Genomic DNA, 27,527 nt, shown 5'->3' on the forward strand with positions numbered 1-27,527 from the left:
AGCAGAAAGGAGGCACTGAAGGGGGAAACTAACAACTAAATTGTGGTTTTTCTAGGCATGGGAGAGGCTCCTGTGGAATTTTTGGAACAAAGTGGCAGTAAAGAGAAAATTGGGAAGACTCAAGATAATCAATGAAATGTCGCAAGGCAATGGAGACCAATAGCTTTGGGGCGAGAGAGATGTGTATTAGCTAGCTACTGCTGCATAACAAACCATCACAAACTTATTGGCTTCAAATAACAAGCATTTATTTTTCTGAGGAGTCTGTATGCGACTGAGTGCTTCTGCTGACCTGTGTGGTTGGTCTCAGTGGGGTGTGCTCAGGCACCTGCAGTCAGCCTGTGGGTGGGCTGGCACACTTAGCGTGGCCTCAGTAGAGTTGCGTCATTTTCATTTCATGTGGCCTCAGCTGACCGCAGGCCAGCCCAGACTCATCTTCCTAGTGAAGATAAAGGTTCAATAGAGAGGGTGAAAACACACAGCTGTTTGAGGCAGACTCAGGGGTTTTGACTGTATATTCTTATCTTCTGTCTTCATTTTTGAAGCAGAGTCTCACTCTGTTGCCCTGGCTAGACTGCCATGACATCATAGCTCACAGAAACCTGAAACTCTTAGGCTCACGCGACCCCCTTGCCTCAGCCTCCTGCGTAGCTGGGACTACAGGCGCTTGCCACCATGCCTGGCTAGTTTTTCTATTTTTAATAGAGAGGGGATCTTGCTTTTGCTCAGGCTGGTCTCTAACTCCTGAGCTCAGGGGATCCACCTGACTTGGCCTCCCAGAGTGCTGGGATTACAGGAGTGAGCTGTCATGCCCAAATCATATTTTCTGTCTTCTTGATCCCAACATACTTCTCCACATTAGTGAGGCGCCAAAGGCCCAGGATGAAGGGCCTGGGATGTCTAGGTAATTGTCTATATAAGTTTCTTAAAATGGTCCCTCCAAAGGGGACCAGGGATAACCATCTTCCTGGTGCTGTGGGGCAAGTCTGGCTCACTGGCTGGACGGCCCATAAGCAATGGGCTCATCTTGGTTGTTTAGATGAAAATGTCTAGCGGCCAGGACATCTTATGCTCGCAGGCTAACTTGATAAACACTTTCCCTGTTCCCTCTGAGCTTTGCTATGTCAAATTTCAGCGTGGAGCAGTGGGAGCATGCTCAGTCTGAACACTTGCCCGTGCGTCTTGGGCCATTTATGAGGTCAGTATTAGAGTGTCCTCAGCAGATCATAGCACCTGCAAGCACTGTTACTCAGGTTGCAAACTTCTCTGCTGCTGTCTGCTCGCTGCTGTCAGGGTTAATTCTCTGTTCCACCCAGTGGGATATAGGAGGTCCCATCCTTGGAGACCAGTGGCTCAAGATTTACTGTGAAAGAGGAAAGGAAGGTTTTAAGTTCCACTCATAACTCTGAGGATATGGTTCAATTAATCAAAACTGTAAAATGCCTAATGAGCGTGCATGGGCTTTCTTTTCTTTCTTTTTTTTTTTTGTAGAGACAGAGTCTCACTTTATGGCTCCCAGTAGAGTGCTGTGCCATCACAGCTCACAGCAACCTCCAACTCCTGGGCTTAGGTGATTCCCCTGCCTCAGCCTCCCGAGTAGCTGGAATGACAGGTGCCCACAACAATGCCCGGCTTTTTTTGGTTGCAGTTTGGCAGGGGCTGGGCCTGAACCCGCCACCCTCAGTATATGGGGCCGATGCCCTACCCACTGAGCCTCAGGCGCCTCCCCATGCATGGGCTTTCTTAAGGGCTGCTGTTTATTGGCACACAGAGAAAAAAATTGAAAACTAAAGCTGATGCCACCTATTCCTCTCCTGGATATAAACCCTGGCTGGCTCCTCTGAGTTAGATGAGACACCCTAGGAAGGGAGTCTATGGCTCACAGCAGAGGCCACTTGGAACCACTTGGAATTTGTCAGGGAAACATCCAAAGGAGAAAAGAGAAAAAATAAAAAAGAGAAAGAAAGGAAAACTGAGGGGTCAGGGACAACTGAGAAAGAAAAAAAAAAAAAAGAAGGTAAAATGTTTAGCTGTCTAGAGATACAAGCCAGATTTTATTAAAGAATTAAAAAAGAAAAGAAAAGAAAAAGAACGGATTATCCTGTGAATGGACAGAAACTGAAAACCATGTCTTTAGGAAAAAAGAGAAAAGAAAATATGTAATACAGGGGAGAAAAAGCTAACTACATAAGATAAACTTAACAAAAGCCTGTAACTTGATCCAATTGGAAATCTAAAATTTATATAACAAATTACACTTGTATGTGCATTATTACATATATAGAACAAACATATATACAAAATTTATATATTGAAAGAATTTACATGACAAAAAGATAAAAAGGGCACTGATTGGCTTTTGTGCCTCTGATCTACATTTAAAATTAAGGTTAACATTTATTAAAATGCACCTGTTGATAAAACTTCATGGACTTAGTAAATACTGGGCCTCAAACGACAGTTATGCTGGTGATCCCACTCACTTTAGAGATTGTATCTTCCTGTAATCTTAGGAAAGTAACTAATTATAAAATAGAAAACAATGGATATGCCTCTTTAGCTGTAGTTTTGCAGAAATTTCCCATAGCCATTCTTTTTTCCTACATTAGCCTATTTTAGGCATAAAGGCTCTAAAAAGTGTGTTCAACCCGCAGCTTGCGAGACACATGCAGATTATTTGAGCGCTGTTCTGCTCATCTGGGGTGTCAGCTATTGCAAAAATTGTTCGGGGAACTTTTTTTGCTCCTCAGCTTTCATAATGTTTGTGTTTTTAATGTGTGGCCCCAAATTACTCTTATTCTTCCAATGCGTGGTGGAAGAAAAAAAAGGTCGGACACCCACACTATGAATAATGTGTTAAAATTCAAAATAGTTGGCATTTACAAATAGACTTGATTAAATGGGACCCCTGTGGATTTCCCTCAGTTAAAATAAATAACATGGCCCAATGTCAGTTGATATAGGGCATTCAAGGATTAAAACGTATTCTTTTTTTTTTTTTTTTGAGACAGTCTCACTTTGTCACATTTGGTAGAGTGCTATAGTGTCACAGCTCACAGCAACCTCAAACTCTTGGGCTCAAGTGATTCTCTTGCCCCAGCCTCCCAAGTAGCTGGGATTGCAGGCACTGCCACAATGCCTGGCTATTTTTAGAGACAGGGTCTGGCTCTTGCTCAGGCTGGTCTCAAAGTTGTGAGCTCAGGCGATCTGCCTGCCTTGGCCTCCCAGAGTGCTAGGATTACAGACATGAGCCACTGCACCCGGCCTGCGCCTAGCTATTTTTAGAGACGAGGTCTCACTCTGCCTCAGGCTGGTCTCAAACTCTTGAGCTCAGGCAATCCACTGGCCTCAGCCTCCCAGAGTGCTGGGATTATAGGCGTGAGCCACCAAGCCTGGGCTGATTAAAATGTATTCTAGGCTTGGCTCCTGTAGCACAGTGGTTATGGCGCTGGCCATATACACCGAAGTTGGCCAGTTCGAACCCAGCCTAGGCCAGCTAAAACAACAATGGCAACAGCAATAAAAAATAGCTGGGCATTTTTTATGGCAGGTGCCTGCAGTCCCAGCTACTTGGGAGGCTAAGGCAAGAGAATCGCTTAAGCGTAAGACTTTGAGGTTGCTGTGAGCTGTAATGCCATGGCACTCTACCAAGGGTGAGATAGTGGGACTCTGTCTCAAAAAAAAAAAAGTATTCTATAATAATTTAATTAATTTAAGTTTTAATTTAAGTGATTATCCCCACTGCTTCTCCACTTGACAGACTAATTTTGCTTGTTTGTAAAACTGGAAAAAAAATAAAGAGCACCTCACGATGGATTCCCCACAAACTTAATGCTGGGGTCCCATCCGTTAGGGTCCCTATGCCCAATATCCAATATTGTTAAAATTATTGACTTTATCCAGGCAACACCTGGTAAATATGCTAGTTTGCTCCCAGATTTGGCTAGCATGTTCTGCTTAGTACTTCTGATGGCCACTCAGTGATGTTGGAAGGGACACAGACCACATTTTTAGACTCCCCACAGGGGACCTCCGCAGCTTTGCCCTGGCATACAGTCTTTGGAGACAAAATCTTTACTGCATCTGCCTTTTCCCAGGAGTGCAGGGATGACATTATCATACTGACGGCATCCTCCTCCAAGGAAACTCACTTGACACTTGTTAAGGATGTATAAGTCCAACATCTTTTAGTCCTTTCTGGGTTCTGGTGGCAACATACTCCTCACATACAAATTTTACTGCCAAATTAAAAGCAGCAGGCACTCCCACTGGTGCTTGAGAGAGCGAGTCCTTCACTGAAGAGCCTTCGGCAGCCTCTTTCTCAGGCCTTCTGGAGTCCCTGGAGCACTTACACTGGCTACAAGTTGCCAGAAGGTTTCTAATATAAGAAACTGACTCTCTCGGCCTCATGCTCTATGGCACTAAAACGGCAAACAGACAGGGCGTTCTGGAAAATACAGCCTCTCATAGATCTGGACCTGTGACCCTCACACCCAGTGGCCCTCACACCCAGTGGCCCATTATGCTTTGGGCTGTGGAAACAACACCCACAAGCATGGCTGGGCTACTGAGGCCTCCCTAAGACAGGGTGGAATCAAACCTGGTTCTCTGGCATGTTCTACCTGCAGGAGGGGTGGCTTCCCCTATCCTCAGCCTTCACCATATGCTGGGGTGCTGGAGGAGCTCACCAAGGCTCACCTGGGAGGCCCCTTGGGGATAACTGAGTGACCAGTAAGGGAAGTTTGTAGATTACATGAATGGCACTGCTAACTGTCATGTATGACAGAGCTCCATGGGACATCACTGTCCTCTATCTCTTAGCTAAGATGTCTCTGATAAAAGATGGGCCCCAAGAAGCAAAGCAGTTGGCCAAACTTTGGGCAGTTGTTGTAGCACTGGGTGTCCTGATCAACGAGTTCCATCTTCACATTTATATATTTATTATAAACTATTGGGCCATTGCCTAAAACTTTTCCCCTTCAGGGTAAAAAAAAAATACAGGGAATATCTTGCCTCATAGACACCCAAAATATAAATCAAAACCACATATGTCTCTGCATATACAAGGCCACCACAGTGGTCTTTCCACAGTTCTCCTTACTTCCTTAGGAATTACTCATGGTAATCAAGACATACATTTCACTTTCCAAAATACACACATGGGCCCTTGCAAAAGGCATTTATAAAGAACTTTCATGTCCCTGACAGGTCCCAGATAACCTTACTGATGGAGAGACAGTTTCAAATTCCAGTCCAATATACGGACCCTGAAATGAGTTTTCATCTGGCCTGAGCCCTTAACCTATCTTTACAAATTTTCGATTTTGCCCTGTGTCACAAGCTGGAGGACTGACCTCACGTACACTTCTCGGGATCCCACGAACCATAGATGATCCTATAGTCAGGCAGCTGGTCATGTGATAGGGAACCTGTTTAAACCTAAACTTCCACCAAAACAAGAGCAATGCACACCACTCAATCAACTGTTGGTGTTAGTAAGTGTCTGGGAGATTTCACTGGTTTATAATCTGGAGACTCAAACCCTCACCCCAATGTAAGCCATTGTTTCAATGAACCAGTTGAGTCCCACACCTACTTGAGTGGTATACAAATAAAAAGGATAGTCCCACATCCTGGATGGCATTGCCCTGCCCAGAAACTCACTGCAGGAGATGACATCGCTGCAGATGGCTTTACGCCAGACACGAAGATCTCGGTCCCAGCAAAGCCCTCACAAACTGCCTCTCCTATGGCACAAGTTGGACACAGGACATTTGTGCCTTTCTTCCTTTGGTGTTAGGGGTTCAATTACATTTCTGAGCTTGCTGTCTGCTTAGCCCATGGTTTTAGTATATATTCCCTGCTCTTTGTCACACTTCCCTTCCTAAAGCGAAATCTGACAGAGGCTAATTCTATCTGTATCATTCTAAGAGTTAATGGAGAGGTACAGATGCTGGCGTGGTTGTGGAGAGAAGGGAACACTTTCACACTGCTGGTGGGACTGCAAACTAATACAACCCTTTTGGAAGGAAGTATGGAGAATCCTCAGAGAACTCAAACTAGATCTCCCACTTGATCCTGCAATCCCCTTACTGGGCATCTACCCAGAAGAAAAAAAAAGAACCATTTTATCATGGGGACATTTGTACTAGACTGTTTATATCAGCTCAATGTACAGTTGCCAAATTGTGGAAACAACCTAAATGTCCACCAATCCAGGAATGGATTAACAAACTGTGGTGTGTGTATACCATGGAATATCACACAGCCACTAAAAGGGATGGTGACTTTATGTCTTTTGTATTAATTTGGATGGAGTTGAAATACATTCCTCTTAGTAAAGCATCACAAGAATGGAGAAGCAAGAATCCAATGTACTCAATTATGCTATCAGGGCAATTGATGCTAGTCCATGGTGGGAGGACTGGGAATAGGAGAGTGAGAGGGAAGGAGGGAGGGGGGCGTGGGGCATGGTATGCGACACACCTCTTGGGAGGAGGACACTATTAATAGAGGGACTTCACCCAGCAAACGTAAGCAGTGTAACCTAGCTCATCATACCCTGAATGATTCTCCCCCCCCCAAAAAAAAGAAACAGGGATAAGTCTGAAAAAATGATGTGTAAGACCTGTATACTCTGAATTAAAAACATTGTTGATAAGGCTCAAATAAATGAAGAGATGTGTATCTGTCCATGGGCCAGAGGACCTACTATTGATAAAATGTCAGTTCTCTCCAAATTGATAACTAGATTTGAGTCAATCCCAACCAAAAGCCCAACAAGCTTTGGACTAAGCTGCTGAAACTTACAAGCTCATTTTAAGAATCATATGGAAATGCAAAAAACCCAGAATAGACCTAGAATTGCCAAAAAAAAGTGGTGTCATCAAAACTGTGGTTTTGGCATAAATATAGACAAAAAGATTCTTAGGGAACAGAAAAGAGCATTCAGAAATAGACCCAGACATATATGGTCAACTCATTTTTGACAAAAGTGCAAAGGCCATTCAGTGAAGAAAATTTTTTCAACAAATGATGCTGGCATAATTAGATTTCTATATGCAAAAATGCGAGCTTTCATTCATACGTTTCACCATATAAAACTTAACTCAAAATGGATCATAGACCTAAATATAAATTCTAAAATTGTAAAACTTCTAGAATAAGACAGAGGAGAGAGTCTTTGTTGCCTTGGATGAGGCAAGGCTTTCTTAAATATAACACCAAACCATGACTCATAAAAGCAAACATCGATAAACTGGGTTTTATAAAAATCAAAAACTTCTGCTCTTTGAAAGACACAGTTAAGAGAATTAAAGTATGAGCCACGGACTGGGAGTAAATAGTCTTAAAACATATATATGATACAATATTTATATCTGGAGTATGTAAAGAACTCTCAGAACAAGCAACCCATAAAAAACAGGCATATGATTTGAACACATCATTAAAGAAGATAGAATAATGGCAAATGTGTGAGTACATGAAAAGATGCTGAGCACCGTGAGGCATTAAACTCTAATCAAGAACCACAATACCATACCTGTTCACACCTGAGGGATTAGCCTGGCTAAAATTAAAAAGATATCTCACGCCAAGTTCTGTCTAGGATATGGAGGAACTAGAATTCTCCTATGCTGCTGGTGGGAGTGTAAAATGGTTCAACCACTTTGGAGGCCAGATCGAGTTTCTTAAAAGGTTAAACAAACATCTACCGTATGATCCAGCCTTTCCAATCCGTATTATTTATCCAAGGGGTACATGAATGTTTATAGCAACGTCAACTATAATAGCCCCCAACTGAAACAACCCTAATGTCCATCAGCAGTTAAATGGATGAAGAGATTTCATATAGACATACACAGAGATGTTACTCAGCAACAAAGTAACTAGATCACATGCAATAGCGTGAGGGGATCCCAAAGTAATCACGCTGACACCAGACATAAAGGGCTGCATTTTGATATGATTCGAATGCCATAAGGTCCTAGCAAATGCATACTCTAGTGACGGAAAGCAGATCGTTCCTTGTGGGGGGAAGGGGACGGGGTGGAGGGAGGCAGAGAAGGGGAGGAAGGGCAATTGTAAAGGATGCTAGGAGATTTTGGCGGGGGTGATGTACATATCCGTTATCTTGATTACGGTGATGGTTTTAAGCATGTCCACTTAGGTCGAAACATATTCACTTGTGTATTTTAATCACATGCAATTTATTTTGTGTCAGTTATATCTCAATGAAATGATTAAATAATTATTGTTCAGCTCTCCAGCTGCAGTTTAGGGGGGACGTTTTTATAGGAATTGAGTGAACAAGGTGGGGAATAAAGGAGAATTCATCAGGTTGTCCATGGGCAACCTGGGCAGATGGCTCCTCATTCAAGAAGAATCTACGAAAAGAGAAACTTGGCCCAGGGATGTGCTGGATCTTTGGGATAGACAGAGGTCTCACTCTGGCCCTGCCCTGGACAGACCTTCCTTGAGAAGCTGCGTCAGATAGCACACAAAAGAGAGAGCAGACTCCTGCTTGGCCAGAGGGCTGTTTAAGGAGGAGTGGCCTTGTGTGACCTGGGGACAGAAAATCTCTGGAGAGATGAGAATTATCTTCAAATACAGAAAGGACTGCCATGCGGGAGGGGAAGTAGAGGCCCCCAGTGTCACCTGAAAGAAGGACTTCCCCATAGTCTGTTTAGAGGTGGAACAGGCTACCTCAAAAGGTGGCGAGCTCTCCATCCTTGGGAGCGTGCAAGAGGGGATTAGAGGGAGGCTTAATAGTGAAGTGGTCAGGTTTTGGCATTAGATAGAATTGGATTTAAATTTAATCTGGGTGTTTTAGGGTGAAGGACTCCCCCTCTCTGAGTCTCAGTTTCCTCATCTGTAAAGTGGGGTCACGGCACCATCTAACCCATTGGGTTATTAATGAGGCTTGAATGAAGTAATACACATAGCATGCTGACATAGGGTCCAGCACATGTGACCCCAGGGGCTGGTACTGAGGTCAGTATGTTTTATTCCTATTGAGGGGATTCCCTCATCAGATAAGGCCTCGGCTCTCACTGCCTTTGGGCCCTCTGAGTCTTTGGAGCCAACTCATTATTTATCTTGAAGAATTAGTGGTCTGTCCCTCCCCCTCCTTCCTCTCCACCAGGCTCTCCCTCCAGAGCTGGTCTTTGCCGAGTCACAGTCCCCACCCCACCCCCTGCCCTTCCCAGCCCAGTGACTAGGGCACCTAGGTGGCATTCTGGGTTTCCTTGCTCACACCACCCACATGCATGTGAGGATTACTGGCCCACGTGACCAGGGGCTCCCAAATGTACATATTCTGTCTTTGAGGAGCAGAGACCTTTTGTCAGCGGGCAATCTAGGAGTGTTCCCTCCATCTACTGAGCAGGGCTGGCTGTCTGCCTTTCTGATCTTCCCTGAAATGAACTTCAGTTTCAGGCAGAGGGAAAAAGAAGGCTTATAACCCCCCTAGCAAGTGTTGTTCCAGGGCTTATAGCCGCCCAGTCAGTTTCATCATTCCTTGGTCTTAGCCTCAGGCCCCTCCCTGAGCAAATGGCCACTTACTGTTTGTTAATGAACTAACTTCCAAAGACTCTAAATGTTTTCTCAGAATTGATCTTTCTGTGACAAGTACTCTCTGGAGACCTGAGCAACCATCAGAGATCCTTAAGTGAATCACACAATATCAAACAGAACAAAACAATGTGCTTGAAACATGAACTACAGGCAAGATGAGGAGCTGTCACGTCAAGATGCAGAGGGCTAGTGGGCCTACCTGCGGGTGGTGCCTCTACACTTGTGTCCTGTCACAAGTGGTGGCACTTGCATCTCCAAGGGGAAAGTTATGTCGTGGATCTTTTTCTCTGCCCGTGATGTGGCATTTCCTGCCTTATTTGTTCTACAGGTGTCTGAGTCTCTCTCTTTCCCCTCAAGGGGGTGACGGCTTTGCCTGGAGAAAGGAGGTGGGGAGGAGTCCCACTCTTTCCTTAACCACTTGCATCCTCTACCTCCTCCCTTCTGGGCCCTGTATGCCAAGGAGTGACCTGTGGAGACAATGGGCAAAAGGGGTCACAGGGTCCCCAAGCCCCAGGGAATGTGGCTGTGTGGAGACACCAATATCACATCCCCCATCCACCTGCACCCCACACAAAGGGCCTGAGGAGGGGGGGCTCAGTTGTCAAACATTTGCAAAAGGCCAGCCTGTGTCTGATTCTGAGCTGGGGCTGGAGACTGTAGAAGGCCAATGTCCAAGGGGCCTGGGCAGGCACCCACAGAGACCCCTAGCATCTCTAAAAATGTCCCTGTGCACAGAGCGCCCAGGTCTCAGAACCAGCAAGCTCAGCCCTCCCAGGAGCCACACAAGGATGCTCCACCAGGAATAGAAGTGTCCCCATGTTGCTGTCAGGCCACACGGATCTGGCAAGGGTGCAGAGGGGGGCTGGTGGGTGCTTCTCTGCTGCTTCTGGTCCTGCACCCTCTGCTCTCTGCTCAGGGTGGGCTTACTGAATACTAGCCACGTGGAGCATCAAGTGGGCAGGGGAGAATGGGAGCCTGGGCACAAGCAGGTGCTGGGACAAGCCTGGGATGGAATGAGAGGTCAGGGATGCAGAGTCAGCCGCAGAGAGCCAGTGCCCCCGGCCCTGGAGCAGTAATAGCTGGACGAGTCTCCATCACTCAGCTCATGGGCAGCCTGACAGGCAGGGCCCATGGGGGGAGATCTGAGCCCTGCCGGGCATTTGAGCAGGCAGGGGTCCTGGGGAGGAAGGGGAGGGCACAGCAGCAAGAGTGCAGGTGGCAGCTGTGACCCAGAGTCATCATCAATGTTCCCTTCTCTCCTGGATAATTCCAATTAATGTACAAACGTGCCATCGGTTCTCTAATCTGTCCAAACAAAAACAAGTCAATACCGTACCTGTCTTGCTACGTTCGCTCCCTTTTGTAGTAAAACAAAGGCGTCATCATAATTACCGCCTCCCATGTCTATCCACCTATTTTCTTTTTACTCCACTCTACCTGGATTTCACCCCTCACATGCTATCACAACTGCTCTTGGCAAGGCCACTAACAAACTAACCAGTGGGTGAATGGCCAAGGTTGAATGACGCTTAGCCTATCAGTGACCGGCAGAGAGGCTCACTCCTCTGCTCTGAAACCCTCTCTCCTTGGCTCCTGGGGCCCTACAGTCTTCTGGTTTTTCTTCTACCTCCTTGCAGTCCTCCTCCATCTCCTCTGCTCATTCCTTCTGGACTCCTAGCCCTGCAACCCTCTTGCCGTCCCCGGGCTAGTCTGCCCTCTTCTTCTCAGCGTCACCAGCTCCTGTGGGTGCCTCACCAGACTAGTGGTTTCTACATTCTGTTCATATGCTTAGGGCTCCCAAATTTTCATCTCAGCCAGATTTGTTCCTGATTTCCAGGCTTTTACATCCAACCCTTCCTCTTCCCTCCCTCCTTCCCTTCCTTTCTTTTTTTTTTTTTTTTAACTTCCTTCCTTTCTCTCCCCCCACTTTTCTTTTCTTCTTACAAAATTCACATATAACCCTATAATTTTCTCTCTGACACACACATACATACATACGCATGTGTGAAACAGCCTTGTAAATAAGAACTGTTTATAATGGGAAGTAATTCTATACTTTACAGAAAGATTTGCCAAAGCCTTCCTTGAAATGATACATTCTCCAGGGGTCTCCCAAAAATGATTTTGAATTACGAACCATTTCTTTTATGCTCCTGTGAAAATTGTTAGTACAAATTGGGTCATTCTTGTCATATCCAACGAAATTGGAGTCAAGAGGCCAGGGGAGAAAGTACGTGGGGCACATAGCACTAGCTCTAAGAATTGAATTTTCCACAAGCCCAGTTACCCCGAGAGCCTATTGTAACCCTAAGACCAGTTGACATAACTCCCGAAACACCTGCTGTGACTCTAAAAGTAGTTTTACCTGTGCTATCACACTGACCAGAGCTTGCCAGTGCCCCAAAGCTTCTCTACTACCAAGGAGCTTTATCCCAAAACAATGAGTAACATTTCTCTTTCTTGTAAAACTCTTAACCTTCTCTTTGTTTTGCAGATATATTGAAGACCACTCTGGCCTCTGTGCATGCCTCAAGTTGCAATTCCCAAATAAAACATTTAATTTGGAGATTTGTCTCTATGTTTTATTTTGATTTCGATATCCTTGATGTGAGAAATGGAGTCTGAAGCAGACTAATCTTGGAGAGATGAGTGGCCCCTGGGACTATGGCACGAGTGACCCACATTACAGCCCTGTGATCCCCCTGCTTCCGCAGGTCACCTCTTTTCCCCATAGTTAGTGTCTCTTGGGTTAAAGTCCCCTTTTCTTTTGTTTGAGTTTGGTTTTATCTGGGGGTTGGTTAGAAGGGGTCATTCCCCCTCCTGGTTACAGGGATTCTCTTTTCCTCCTGTTGAAGATGGCTTATCATTCTTCTTGGTAAGTACTTATTTTATATTCTAATTCATTTGTGCACTTAGATTTTAATTTGGCCTTTGTGTATTCAGCGTTAAACTGAATCACCTGGATGAGTTTATTTACAAATGGGCTCTCCAAGTTCAAAGGATGCCAAGAATATTCCTTTCTTCTGGGACTCTAGCTGGAGACATATTTCAACACTACCAGGATACTTTTCTTTTTCTTAAAACAAAACCAAAAGATCACAGCTGTAAAGTTATACAGTCCCAATAGGACTCGTATCTTGTTTGGCATCTTGAGACTCCAAAACATACCAGGACTCGAATATGGTCTTTCTGTAAACCCTATCTCAAAGCTGGCTGAGACTTTTCTCTCCAAAGCCTTTCTTTCCCTTTCCTGCATTTCCTCCTCTGTAGCCTTCTCTAAAAACTCAGCTGTTCTAACATCATTTAAAGAAGACACTTGAAAACCAGCAGATACAAAAGAAAATCACTTTAACCTTTTTACTGTTTCTTAAAAGTAAAAGATGATATTGCTATGTAAAAGACACCCTCCCTATCTATCCTAAAAGGAAAGGGAACACTCTTTTCATCAAAGATGAGAGATTGAGACCAAAGCAATACTGGAAGACCTTGTTAGAATAACTCTTATCCTTCTGGCCTCTGGCATAATTCAGTCATGTTTTCACAGTGAACTATTCTCGTCCGTTGTAGTATGTTGGTTACTGACTCAAGAATTTGGTTCACAGCCTTCATAAGATCACCTATTAGGAAAACAAAAACAAAACAAAAACAGAGTCATACCATGAAACTTCACAGAATCCACAAATAAACAAACAAATGAAAGGAACAAAGAAAATTCTTAAAGTTTAGCCTTAACCGATTTTGTCAGAAATAGAATTTGGATCCAGCTGTCTTTTATAAACTAGTGAGTTTGTGTATTTCACTGTCTCATGATCAAAATTCTAAAATGAAAGCTATAAGATCTTTGCTCATGCATGTATATCTATTTAGGTGTGTTTATACATATATGCATATATTATACATGTTATCTACATGGTAAAATCTGGCTGAGTCAGCTAGAAGTGCTTTATAGATTTCTATTCAGATTGGCTAGTTTTAAGATTTTTGATAAAATAAGATTAGAAATGTCTTCAAAATTGTCCCCTGGATTTACTGGTCAGAAAGTTTTATATCTGTCTTTGCTAGATATTTTAAGATCACAAACTATAAACCTAGTCAAAAAACAGAATGATCTTTGTGTAACTATAATTTAATATTGTTCATTTAAGAAGAACAGCTGTATCTTCTGAGTTATCAGAAAAATACCCATATGTTCAACTTTAAGGTTCTTACTTAGGCAAACATCTAGTATTCATAGGCTATAAAAATAGTTAATAGAAAAGTAACTTAAAATGGTGACTAGCTTTGTTTAATATTTCAGTTTTCATAAGTACCCTGGGTAAATTGCTAAACACAAATTAGGTAAATGTAAATAAGATAAATGTTTACAAATTAACTTTTTGTGTAATTTAAAATCATAAACTTATGTTATATTAAATATGCATAATACATACTGTATTTCTAAATAAGACAAAACAACAAATAAATTTCTGAATATAAACATGAATTTGTTCTTGGATTTTAAAACTTTATAAAAGGACTAAATATATTTGGGTCTATTAATACAGATTAATACACAGAAGAAGCTTCAGGAGGAGGATCCCAAGCCCTGAGGCAGTGGCAGCTGAGAAACCCAGGGCATACAGTCAAGGAGGCAACAATAAGAAAATCTCCTACTATTATGATGGTGTTATTGGAAATTATTATTATGGACAGGGCCATCCCATGAAACCTCATAGGATCTGGATGACCCATAACTTGCTGTTAGATTATGAGAAAAATGGAAATATGTATATAGGCCCCATAAAGTCATTGCTAAAAAAATAAGAAAATACCAGAGTGATGAGTATATCAAATTTCTACCATCAATAAGACCAGATAACATGTCTGAGTATAGTAAGCAGATGCAGAGATCTAATGTTGGAGAGAATGACCCACTGCTTGATGGACTCTTTCAGTTTTGTGAGCTCTCAACTGGTAGCTCAGTTGCCAAGGCTGTGAAGTTAAACCAACAACAAACTAATAGGGCTGTTAATTGGGCTGGAGGACCACATCATACAAAGAAATCAAAAGCATCAGGGTTCTGTTATGTTAATGATATCATGCTTGCCAGCCTGCATTACCAAAGTTAGTTATATTGATACTTTTCCTATGATAAAATATTTTCATTAAAACACAATATAAGTCTGACTTTTTTCAATACCAAGTTAAAAAAATACAAGAGGTTATAAGAAATACATAAAAACATGTTCTTTATTAAAAAGGGAAATAATTTCTGGCTCAGCACCTGTAGCTCAGTGGCTAGGGTGCCAGCCACTCCACATACACTGGAGCTGGTGGGTTCGAATCCAGCCTGGGCCTGCCAAACAACAATGACAACTGTAACCAAAAAAAAAAAGGGAAAATAATTTTGTGTAATTTGGAGGTTATTTAAAGGTTGTTGCAAAAAAAAAAAAAATAGATAAAAAAATACAAACAAGGTAAAAAGGAAGTAATGAATAGGAGAGAGACATGTAATGAACATTACAAAGATGTATTTTTTGGTTAAAAATTTTAAAAAGAAAAAATAATTTGTATAAAAAAGTCTTTTGTGATAAATTTTTATCCTAAAATAAAATGACTACTTCGTTAAAAAATGTAGGACAAAGAAGAAAGTCTAAGCATGTCATCAAAAATCTGATGAGGTCTTGATAACGTTTCTGAAGGGTAAATTTATAAAATAAATTTCATGTGAGATTATAATGGCTATAATTAAAAGGGAATTATTAGTCTTTCTAAAGATTGAGCTTTGATATTAAAAAAACACTAATAGAAAACAAAAAATTTGGTCCCCTACGTTAGAACAAGATTTTTTAAAAGTATTGATCTGCTCTTGGAAAACTGCAAGAGGTGTTGTTTTGATTTTTAATTATTTGTAGCTTTTTTTTTCTATTTTACAGAATCCATTTAATTTTCCTAGTTTTAGATTAAAAATATTCTTTGTAGTCAGAACAGTAACTGCTTCTGGGCTTGGGCCCCTGCTCCTGAAGCTGCTTCTGTGTGTGACTAGACCCAAGCATATTTAGTCTTTTTATAAAGTTTTAAAAGCCAAAGCTAGAGTTTCCTCTTGAAGCTTATCAGATTCATACCTCAGAATCCAGCTTTTGCCCTGTCTTACAGTGTGTGGCTTGTAGGTCAGACAGTATTATGTTTTGCTCTTTTTCTTCCTTCCCTTGAGTAGGCCTTCAATTTTTTCATCAGCTCCTGTAATTTTTTTTCTCTAGTTCTAACTCTGTTATTATGGCCTGATGCTGAAGTGATTATCAGGCCTGGAAAAGCAATATTTTAGTCCAGTGTAACTTGAGTTTGTACATGTGGCTTATCTTTTTTATTACTTTCCTTCCTTCCTTTCCTGCCTTCCTTCCTTCTTTCTTTCCTTTTTTTTTTTTTTTTTTGACAGAGTCTCACTTTGTTGCATCCATAGAGTGCTGTGACATCATAGCTCACAGCAACGTCAAACTTTTGGGCTTAAGAGATTCTCCCTTGCCTCAGACTTCCTAGTAGCTGGGACTACAGGCGTCCTCCATAACACCAGACTATTTTTAGAGACAAGGTCTTGCTCTGGCTCAGGCTGGTATCGAACTCTTGAGTTCAGGCAATCCACACACCTCAGCCTCCCAGAGTGCTAGGATTACAGGTGTGGGCCACCACATCCAGCCACGTGGATTTCCTTTTTTCCTTTTCTTTCTTTTTTTCTTTTTTAAGACAAAGTCTCATTTTGTCACCCTGGGCAGAGTGCCATGGAGTCAAAACTCACAGCAACCTCAACTCTTGGGCTTAAGTGATTCTGTCTCCCTCTCTCTCTCTCTTTTTTTTTTTTTTGGTGGGGAAAATATTGGCACTTTATTTTATTTATTTTTTATTAAATCATAAACACATAGATCATGTATACATTAATGCATCATTATGGGGTACTATGTGCTGATTTCATATAGAATTAGGAATGCTTACATCACAGTGTTTAATATAGACCTCATCTTGTTTACTTAATTATTGTGTTAAGACATTTATACTCTATACTAACAGATCCAACATGTACCCTTGCATTATGCGCCATAGGTGTGATCCCACCATTCACCCTCCCTCCATCTGACCCTCCCCCTTCCCTCCCATCCCCCCTCCTCCCTCTTTCATCTTGGGCCATAGTTGTGATCTATTCTTCATATGAAAGTGTGAGTGATTGTAAATTGGTTTCATAATAGTAGTGAGTACATTGGATAGTTTTCCTTCCATTCTTGAGATACTTTACTAAGTAGGATATGTTCCAGCTCCCTCCATGTAAACGTAAAAGAGGTAAAGTCTCCATCTTTTTTTAAGGCTTCATAATATTCCATGGTGTACATATACCACAATTTATTAATCCATTCATGGGGTCGATGGGCACTTGGGCTTCTTCCATGACTTGGCTATTATGGATTGAGCTGCAATGAACAATCTGGTGCAGATATCTTTGTTACAAAATGAGTTTTGGTCTTTTGGATATACACCTAATAGAGGAAGTACAGGATCAAATGGCAGGTCTACTTTTAGATCCCTGAGTATTCTCCAAACTTCTTTCCAAAAGGGACGTATTGCACTCCCACCATCAGTGCAGAAGTGTTCCCTTTTCTCCACATCCACACCAACATCTGTAGTTTTGGGATTTTGTTATGTGAGACACTCTCACTGGAGTTAGATGATTTCTGAAAGTGGTTTTGATTTGCATTTCTCTGATGATTAAAGATGATGAGCATTTTTTCATGTGTCTGTAGGCCATGCGCCTGTCATCTTCAGAGACCTTCTGTTCAAGTCCCTTGCCCACAATGAAATGGAATTACTTGTTCTTTTTTTATTACTAAGTTTGAGTTCTCTGTGGACTCTGGTCATCAAACCTTAGGTTAGAAGCATAACCTGCAAATATCCTTTCCCATTCTGAGGGCTGTCTGTTTGCTTTACTTATTATGTTTTTGGCTGTGCAGAAGTTTGTAGTTTGATCAGATCCTAGTAATGTATTTTTTGTATTACTTCAATTGCCTGGGGGTCCTCCTCATAAAGTATTCTCCCAGGCCAATTTCTTCAAGGGTTTCTCCTGCACTCTCTCCAAGAATCTTTATACTTTCATGTCTTAAGTTTAAATCTTTTATCCAGTGAGAGTCAATTTTTGTTAATGATGAAAGGTGTGGGTCCAGTTTCAGTCTTCTACAATTCTCCCAGCACCATTTGTTAAATAGGGAATCTTTCCCCCAATTTATACTTTTGATAGGCTTGTCAAAGATCAAATGACAATAAGTGTCTGGGTTCATCTCTTGGTTCTCAATTCTGTTCCATACATCGACCTCTCTATTTTTGTGCCAATACCATGTTATTTTGATCACTATAGATTTGTAGGATAGTTTGAAGTCTGGGAGGGTGATTCCTCCTGATTTTTTTTTTTTTATTTCTGAGTAATGTCTTGGCTATTTGAAGTTTTTTTCTGGTTCCATATAAAATGAAGTACTATTTTTTCCAGATCTTTAAAGTATGACAGTGGTGCTTTGATAGGGATTGCATTAAATTTGTAAATTGCTTTGGGTAATATGGACATTTTAATAATGTTGATTCTTCCTAGACATGAGCATGATGTGTTTTTCCATTTGTTAATATCTTCAGCTATTTCTTTTCTCAGAGTTTCATAATTCTCTTTATAGAGATATTTCACATCCTTTGTTAGGTAAATTTCCAAATATTTCATCTTCTTTGGCACAACTGTAAAGGGAATAGAGTCTTTGACTGTTTTTTCTGCTTCACTATTATAGTATATATAAAAGCTACTGATTTGTGAGTATTGGTTTTGTAGTCCTGAGACACTACTGTATTCCTTGATCACTTCTAAGAGTTTTGTGGTTGAGTCCCTTTGGTTTTCCATGTATAAAATCATATCATCTGTGAGGAGTGAAAGTTTGATCTCCTCTGACCCTATTTGATTGCCTTCTCTTGCCTTATTATGATGGCTAAGACTTCCATTATAATGTTAAAAAGCAGTGGAGACAATGGGCAACCTTGCCTGGTTCCTGATCTGAGTGGAAATGTTTTCAATTTTATTCCATTCAATATGATATTGGCAATGGGTTTGCTGTAGATGGCCTCTATCAGTTTAAGAAAAGTCCCTTCTATACCTATTTTCTTAAGTGTTCTGATCATGAAAGGATGCTGCATGTGTTGAGAGAATTTTCTCAAAAGCTTTTTCTGCATGTGTTGAGAGAATCATATGGTCTTTGTTTTTTAGCTTGTTTATATGATGTATTATATTTATAGATTTACGTATATTGAACCAACCTTGAGACCCTGGGATAAAACCCACTTGGTCATGGTGTATAATTCATTTGATATGTTGCTGGATTCTGTTTGCTAGGATCGTATTGAATATTTTTGCATCTATGTTCATTAAAGATATTGGTCTACAGTTTTCTTGTTGGATCTTTTCCTGGTTTGGGGATCAGGGTGATATTTGCTTCATAGAGTTTTGGGAAGCATTCCTTCTTTTTTGATGTTTTGGAAAAGGTTAAGTAATAAAGGAACTAGTTCTTTTTTAAAGGTTTGGTAGAATTCTGATGTGAAGCCATCTGGTCTGGGACTCTTCTTCTTTGGGAGATTTTGTATAGTTGATTCTATTTCAGTACTTGATATAAGTCTGTTCAGCATTTCCAATTCTTTCTGATTAAGTCTAGGAAGTTGGCATGCTTCCAAGTATTGGCCAATTTCTTTCAGATTTTCATATTTCTGAGAATAAGTTTTTTGTAGTATTCATTAAGGATTTTTTGAATTTCTGAGGTGTCTGTTGTTATTTCACCTTTGTCATTTCTGATTGATGATGCTATGGACTTTAATTTTCTATTTTTGGTTAGGCTGGTCAAAGGTTTATCAATTTTGTTAAATTTTTCAAAAAACCAACTTTTGATTCATTGATCTTTTGAATAATTCTTTTGTTTTTGATTTTATTTAATTCTGTTCTAATTTTAGTTATTTCTTTTCTCCTGCTGGGTTTGGGGTTGGAATGTTCTTCCTTTTCCAGTTCCTTAAGATCTCCCATTAAGTTATTGACTTCCTCTCTTTCCATTCTCTTGAGGAAGGCTTGCAACGCTATAAATTTCCCTCTTAGGACTGCCTTTGCAATATCCTACAGGTTCTGATAATTCATGTCTTCATTATTGTTTTGTTCCAAAAATTCGGCAATTTCCTCCTTAATCTCATCTATAACCCAGCTATCATTCAGCATTAAGGTTATTTAGTTTCCATGTCTTTGTATGAGTATGCAGATACCTGTTATTGTTGATTTCAACTTTTATTGCTTGATGATCAGAGAAAATACAAGGAATAATTTCTTTTTTTTTTTTCTTTATTGTTGGGGATTCATTGAGGGTACGATAAGCCAGGTTACACTGATTGCAATTGTTAGGTAAAGTCCCTCTTGCAATCATGTCTTGCCCCCATAAAGTGTGACACACACCAAGGCCCCACCCACCTCCCTCCTTCCCTCTTTCTGTTTCCCCCCCCATAACCTTAATAGTCATTAATTGTCCTCATATCAAAATTGAGTACATAGGATTCATGCTTCTCCATTCTTGTGATGCTTTACTAAGAATAATGTCTTCCACGTCCATCCAGGTTAATACGAAGGATGTAAAGTCTCCATTTTTTTAAATGGCTGAATAGTATTCCATGGTATACATATACCACAGCTTGTTAATCCGTTCCTGGGTTGGTGGGCATTTAGGCTGTTTCCACATTTTGGCGATTGTAAATTGAGCTGCAATAAACAGCCTAGTACAAGTGTCCTTATGATAAAAGGATTTCTTTCCTTCTGGGTAGATGCCCAGTAATGGGATTGCAGGATCAAATGGGAGGTCTAGCTTGAGTGCTTTGAGGTTTCTCCATACTTCCTTCCAGAAAGGTTGTACTAGTTTGCAGTCCCACCAGCAGTGTAAAAGTGTTCCCTTCTCTCCACATCCACGCCAGCATCTGCAGTTTTGAGATTTTGTGATGTGGGCCATTCTCACTGGGGTTAGATGATATCTCAGGGTTGTTTTGATTTGCATTTCTCTAATATATAGAGATGATGAACATTTTTTTATGTGTTTGTTACCCATTTGTCTGTCATCTTTAGAAAAAGTTCTATTCATGTCTCTTGCCCATTGATATAAGGGATTGTTGGCTTTTTTCATGTGGATTAATTTGAGTTCTCTATAGATCCTAGTTATCAAGCTTTTGTCTGATTGAAAATATGCAAATATCCTTTCCCATTGTGTAGGTGGTCTCTTTGCTTTGGTTATTGTCTCCTTAGCTGTACAGAGCTTTTCAGTTTAATGAAGTCCCATTTGTTTATTTTTGTTGTTGTTGCAATTGCCATGGCAGTCTTCTTCATGAAGTCTTCCCCCAGGCCAATATCTTCCAGTGTTTTTCCTATGCTTTCTTGGAGGATTTTTATTGTTTCATGCCTTAAATTTAAGTCCTTTATCCATCTTGAATCAATTTTTGTGAGTGGGGAAAGGTGTGGGTCCAGTTTCAGTCTTTTACATGTAGACATCCAGTTCTCCCAACACCATTTATTGAATAGGGAGTCTTTCCCCCAAGGTATGTTCTTGTTTGGTTTATCAAAGATTAGGTGGTTGTAAAATGTTAGTTTCATATCTTGGTTTTCAATTTGATTCCAAGTGTCTATGTCTCTGTTTTTGTGCCAGTACCATGCTGTCTTGAGCACTATGGCTTTGTAGTACAGACTAAAATCTGGTATGCTGATGCCCCCAGCTTTATTTTTGTTACAGAGAACTGCCTTAGCTATACGGGGTTTTTTTCCGGTTCCATACAAAACGCAGAATCATTTTTTCCAAATCTTGAAAGTACGATGTTGGTATTTTGATAGGACTGGCATTGAATAGGTAGATTGCTTTGGGAAGTATAGACATTTTAACAATGTTGATTCTTCCCATCCATGAGCATGGTATGTTCTTCCATTTGTTAATATCCTCTGCTATTTCCTTTCTGAGGATTTCATAGTTTTCTTTATAGAGGTCCTTCACCTCCTTCGTTAGGTATTTTCCTAGGTATTTCATTTTCTTTGAGACTATGGTGAAGGGAGTTGTGTCCTTAATTAGCTTCTCATCTTGACTGTTATTGGTGTACACAAAGGCTACTGACTTGTGGACATTGATTTTATATCCTGAAACATTACTATATTTTTTGATGACTTCTAGGAGCCTTGTGGTTGAGTCTTTGGGGTTCTCTAAGTATAAGATCATGTCGTCAGCAAAGAGGGAGAGTTTGACCTCCTCTGCTCCCATTTGGATTCCCTTTATTTCCTTGTCTTGCCTAATTGTATTGGCTAGAACTTCCAGCACTACGTTGAATAGTAAAGGTGACAGAGGACAACCTTGTCTGGTTCCAGTTCTAAGAGGAAAAGCTTTCAGTTTTACTCCATTCAGTAAAATATTGGCTGTGGGTTTGTCATAGATAGCTTCAATCAGTTCTAGAAATGTGCCACCTATGCCTATACTCTTCAGTGTTCTAATTAGAAAAGGATGCTGGATTTTATCAAATGCTTTTTCTGCATCTATTGAGAGGATCATGTGATCTTTATTTTTGCCTCTGTTAATATGGTGGATAACGTTTATAGACTTGCGTATGTTAAACCAGCCTTGCATCCCTGGGATGAAGCCTACTTGATCATGATGAATGACTTTTTTGATGATAAGCTGTAATCTATTGGCTAGGATTTTGTTGAGAATTTTTGCGTCTATGTTCATGAGTGAGATTGGTCTGAAATTCTCCTTTTTGTTTGGGTCTTTTCCTGGTTTTGGTATCAGGGTGATGTTTGCTTCATAGAATGTGTTGGGGAAGATTCCTTCTTCCTCAATTTTTTGGAATAATTTCTGCTGTACAGGAATAAGCTCGTCCTTGAAGGTTTGATAGAATTCTGGAGTGAAGCCATCTGGACCAGGGCATTTTTTGGTTGGAAGCTTTTTTATTGTTTCTTTGATCTCAGTGCTTGAAATTGGTCTGTTCAGGAGCTCTATTTCTTCCTGGCTGAGTCTAGGGAGAGGGTGTGATTCCAAATATTGATCCATTTCTTTCACATTGTCAAATTTCTGGGCACAGAGTTTCTGGTAGTATTCAGAGATGATCTCTTGTATCTCTGTGGGATCAGTTGTTATTTCCCCTTTATCATTTCTGATTGAGGTTACTAGAGATTTGACTTTTCTATTCCTCATTAGTCTGGCCAATGGTTTATCTATTTTATTTATTTTTTCAAAAAAACAACTCCTTGTTTCATTAATTTTCTGAATGATTCTTTTGTTTTCAATTTCATTGATCTCTGATTTGATTTTGGATATTTCTTTTCTTCTACTGAGTTTAGGCTTAGATTGTTCTTCTTTTTCCAATTCCATAAGATCTCTTGTGAGATTGTTGATGTGCTCTCTTTCTGTTTTTTGAATGTAGGCATCTAAAGCGATGAATTTTCCTCTCAAAACTGCTTTTGCAGTATCCCACAGGTTTTGGTAGCTTGTGTCTTCATTGTTGTTATGCTCAAGGAAGTTAATGATTTCCTGTTTTATTTCTTCCTGCACCCATCTGTTATTCAACAGAAGATTGTTTAGTTTCCATGCCTTTGGGTGGGGTCGAGCATTTTTGTTAGAGTTGGGTTCCACCTTTAGTGCCTTATGGTCTGAGAAGATACAAGGTAAAATTTCAATTCTTTTGATTCTGTTGATAATTGTTTTGTGTCCCAGGATATGATCAATTTTGGAGAATGTTCCATGCGGTGATGAGAAGAATGTATATTCTTTATCTTTGGGGTGGAGTGTTCTATATGCGTCTATCAAGCACAGTTGTTCTAGGGTCTCATTTAAGTCTCTTATATCCTTGTTTAATTTCTGTTTAGAGGATCTGTCCAGCTCTGTAAGAGGAGTGTTAAGGTCCCCTGTTATATGGTATTATCAGATATCATATTGCTCAGACTGAGTAAGGTCTGTTTCAAGAATCTGGGAGCATTTAAATTGGGTGCATAGATATTTAGAATTGAAATGTCTTCTTGTTGTATTTTTCCCTTGACCAATATAAAGTGACCATCCTTGTCTTTTTTGACTTTAGTTGCTTTAAATCCACATGTATCTGAAAATAAGATTGCAACTCCTCTTTTCTTCTGAATTCCATTTGCCTGAAAAATTGTCTTCCAATCCTTGACTCGGAGCTTTAATTTGTCTTTTGAAGCCAGGTGTGTTTTTTGCAGACAGCAAATGGATGGCTTGTGTTTTTTAATCCAGTCAACCAATCTATGTCTCTTCAGTGGGGAATTCAAGCCATTAACATTTATTGGGATAATTGATAAGTGTGGTAGTATTCTATTCATCTTATTTTGTGAGAGTCCATTGCTTAGTTTTATCTTTTGCATCAGTGTGGAGGTTTGGTTCTGTCCTTTAATTTCTGAGTTCTTACTTTGCTGCTGATCCATTGTGGTGGTCAGTGTGCAGAACAGGTTGAAGTATTTCCTGTAGAGCTGGTCTTGTTGTGGCGAATTTCCTCAATGTTTGTATATCCGTAAATGATTTGATTTCTCCATCAATTTTGAAGCTTAGCTTAGCAGGGTACAGAATTCTGGGCTGGAAATTCTTCTGTTTAAGTAGATTAAAGGTAGATGACCAATGTCTTCTTGCTTGGAAAGTTTCATTAGAGAAGTCTGCAGTCACTCTGATGGATTTGCCCCTGTAGGTCAACTGGCGCTTACTCCTGGCAGCTTGCAGAATCTTTTCTTTTGTCTTGACTTTGGACGGGTTCATCACAATGTGTCTTGGAGAAGCTTGGTTAGAGTTGAGGTGACCTGGGGTCCGATAGCCCTCTGAAAGCAGTGTGTCAGAATCTTTGGTGATATTTGGGAAATTTTCTTTTATAATATTCTCTAGTATGGCTTCCATTCCTCTGGGGCATTCTTCTTCCCCTTCTGGAATTCCTATAACTCGTATGTTGGAACGCTTCATAAAGTCCCCTAATTCTGACAGTGAATGTTCTGCTTTGTCTCTCTTCTTTTCTGCCTCTTTTACTATCTGAGTTATCTCAAAAACTTTGTCTTCTACCTCTGAAATTCTTTCTTCTGGATGGTCTAACCTGTTGCTGATACTTTCCATTGCATCTTTAAGTTCCCTGATTGACTGTTTCATTTCCTTCAGCTCTGCTATATCCTTTTTATATTCTTCATATCGTTCATCTCTGATTTGATTCTGTTTTTGGATTTCCTTTTGGTTATTTTCCACTTTGTTAGCAGTTTCCTTCATTGTTTCCATCATTTCTTTCATTGTTTTCAACATGTGTATTCTAAATTCCCTTTCTGTCATTCCTAACATTTCTGTATAGGTGGAATCCTGTGCAGTAGCTACCTCATGGTCCCTTGGCAGGGTTGTTCTGGACTGGTTCTTCACGTTGCCTGGAGTTTTCTGCTGATTCTTCCTCATGGGTGATTTCTTTTATCTGTTTCCTTGCCCTAATTTTCCTTTCACTTCCTCTTGCTCTTTAAGTTCTCATGCCTGTGGATGAGCAGAAGCTTTCTCAGGGAAGTGCTTGTCACTGGAATCACTGCTGAAGTGGCTATCAAGGAATAATTTCTAGACTTTTAAATTTGCTGAGGTTAGACTTGTGACCTAAGATATGATAAGTTTTAGATGATGTTCCATGGGATAATGAGAAGAATTTGTATTCAGTTTTATTAGGATGTAATGTTCTATAGATGTCTGTGAAATTCAATTGTTGTATGGTGAAGTTTAAGTCCAAAATTTCTTAGTTTCTTATTGGAGCATCTATCCAACACTGCCAAAGGGATGTTAAAATCTCCAACTATTATGGTGGTGGAAGATATTAAATTGCTCATGTTTGTTAGGGTCCCTCTTATAAATTGAGGAGCATTCTGGTTGGGTGCATAAATGTTAATAATTGACATCTCATCATGTTGAGTATTTCCCTTAACAAATATGAAGTGACCATCTTGTCTTCCTTACTTTTTTTGGTTTAAAGCCTAGTGTATCTGCAAATAAAATCGCCACGCCTGATTTTTTCTGATTTCCATTTACCTAGATTACAGATATCCATCCCTTCACCCTGAATCTATATTTATCCTTTAAGGTAAGATGAGATTCTTGTATGCAGCAGATATCTGGCTTAAGTTTTTGTATCCATCAGCCAACCTGTGCCTCTTAAGAGGACACTTTAAGCCATTCACATTAATTGAGAGTATTGATAAGCCTGGTAGTATTTTGGATGTCAAGTTTTTCAAAAGTCCAGTGGACGTTTTGAATCTTTTCGCCACTGTGGAAATTGGGTTTTGGTCATGAATTTCAGACTGAGTTTACTTTGGTGGTAGAGCATTGTGCTGGTCATTATGGAGGATGGGTCTGAGTATATCCTGAAGAGCTGGTTTGGTTATGGCAAATTTCTTCAACATGTGTAAGTCATTAAAATATTTAACTTCTCCGTCATAAATGAAGCTCAATTTAGCTGGATACAGGATCCTGGGCTAAAAGTTGTTTCATTTTAGGAGATTGAAGGTTGATGACCATCCTCTTCTGGCTTGAAAAGTTTCAGCAGAAAGATCTGCAGTCATTCTAATATTCTTCCCCCTGCATGTTATGATTATCTTATGTCTGGCTGCTTACAGGATTTTCTCCTTCATGTTAACTTTGGTGAAGTTAATTACAATGTGTTCAGAAGATGTTTTATTTGGGTTGAGTCATGCTGGAGTTCTGAAACTGCTATCTGAATTTCAGTATCTCTTGCCATGCTGGGAAGTTCTCCTAAATTATCTCTTGGAGTAGAGTATCTGTGCCTTTTGGACCATCATCTTCTCCTTCAGGGATTCTTATGAGGCAAATGTTTGCTCTTTTGGAGTTGTCCCACAATTCTCTCAGGGAATGGTACATTGTTTTGCTCTCCACTTCTCTTCCTCTTTGAGCATTTGGGGGTATAAAAAAGCTTTGTCTTCAATGTCAGAGATCCTTTCTTCTGTCTGCTCCATTCTGTTACTGAGGGATTCTACTGTATTTCTCAGATCTTTGAGGGCTGCAAGTTCTTGCCTCAATGTGTCAGAATGTTTGGTGATTTTGTCTTTGAATTCATTGAATTCTTGAGAGAAATTTTGAATTGCTCTTTGAATTTCTAATTCCATCTTTACCTCCATTCTGTTAATCTTATTTGCAATCCAAATTCTGAATTTGATTTCTGACATCTTAGCCATTTGTTTATGAATGGGATCTTCTGTTGTGCCTCCTTTGTCATTGCTTGGGGGAGTGGATCTACTCTGTTTATTCATGTTGGTAGAGTTTTTCTTTTGATTCTGCCCCATGAATCTACTCTGATTATTCATGTTGCTAGAGTTTTTCTTCTGATTCCATCCCATGATTATTTTTCACTGTTTGGCTAGAGATTCTGGCAAGGTGAAATTGAACTGAGGGCTCCTGGAGTTGTAATTAACCAGCCCTTTACCAAAGAACTGGGATTGGTGATTGTGGCATTTCCATTAGAGCTTTACAAAGGTCCCATTCAGAAACTCTGGGGACCTGCTTGGTGTGGTGGGGCTAGATGGTGCTGACCAGTATTCAGCTAGTCCCTGTCCAATCCTAGTGAATCAGTGGCTTTGGGCTGAAATCTCAGCTGTGGAGACATATAAGCAACTAAGACACCCAGCTCCCCACAGGTGACAACTGGAAGGGGACAACCCCACACTCCCACAACAACACAGTCAGGGTACAACCTTGGTGGGTTTCTGGGTGATAGGCCCAGGTCAAGAGTTCCAAACCAATTGTCCTGGTAGATACAAACACCAATCAGGTGGGAGAGTTCAAAAGGTCTTCAGCATCTAGGCAGTCGGGGTCCACTGGCAGTTCAATTTGACCCCAGTGGGAGGGACCATGGAGCTGCCACCACTGTCAGCTGTCACTGAT

General features: G+C 40.6%; 1 pseudogene; it reads left to right on the forward strand.

Annotated features, from left to right (window-relative positions):
• LOC128574677 (histone deacetylase 2-like) overlaps positions 1-14,684 on the forward strand; it is a 49,873-nt pseudogene extending 35,189 nt beyond the window's left edge.
• Positions 14,685-27,527: the final 12,843 nt, after the last annotated feature.

This window comes from Nycticebus coucang, chromosome 22 (assembly GCF_027406575.1).
Source record: "Nycticebus coucang isolate mNycCou1 chromosome 22, mNycCou1.pri, whole genome shotgun sequence".
NCBI classification, from domain to species: Eukaryota; Metazoa; Chordata; class Mammalia; order Primates; family Lorisidae; genus Nycticebus; species Nycticebus coucang.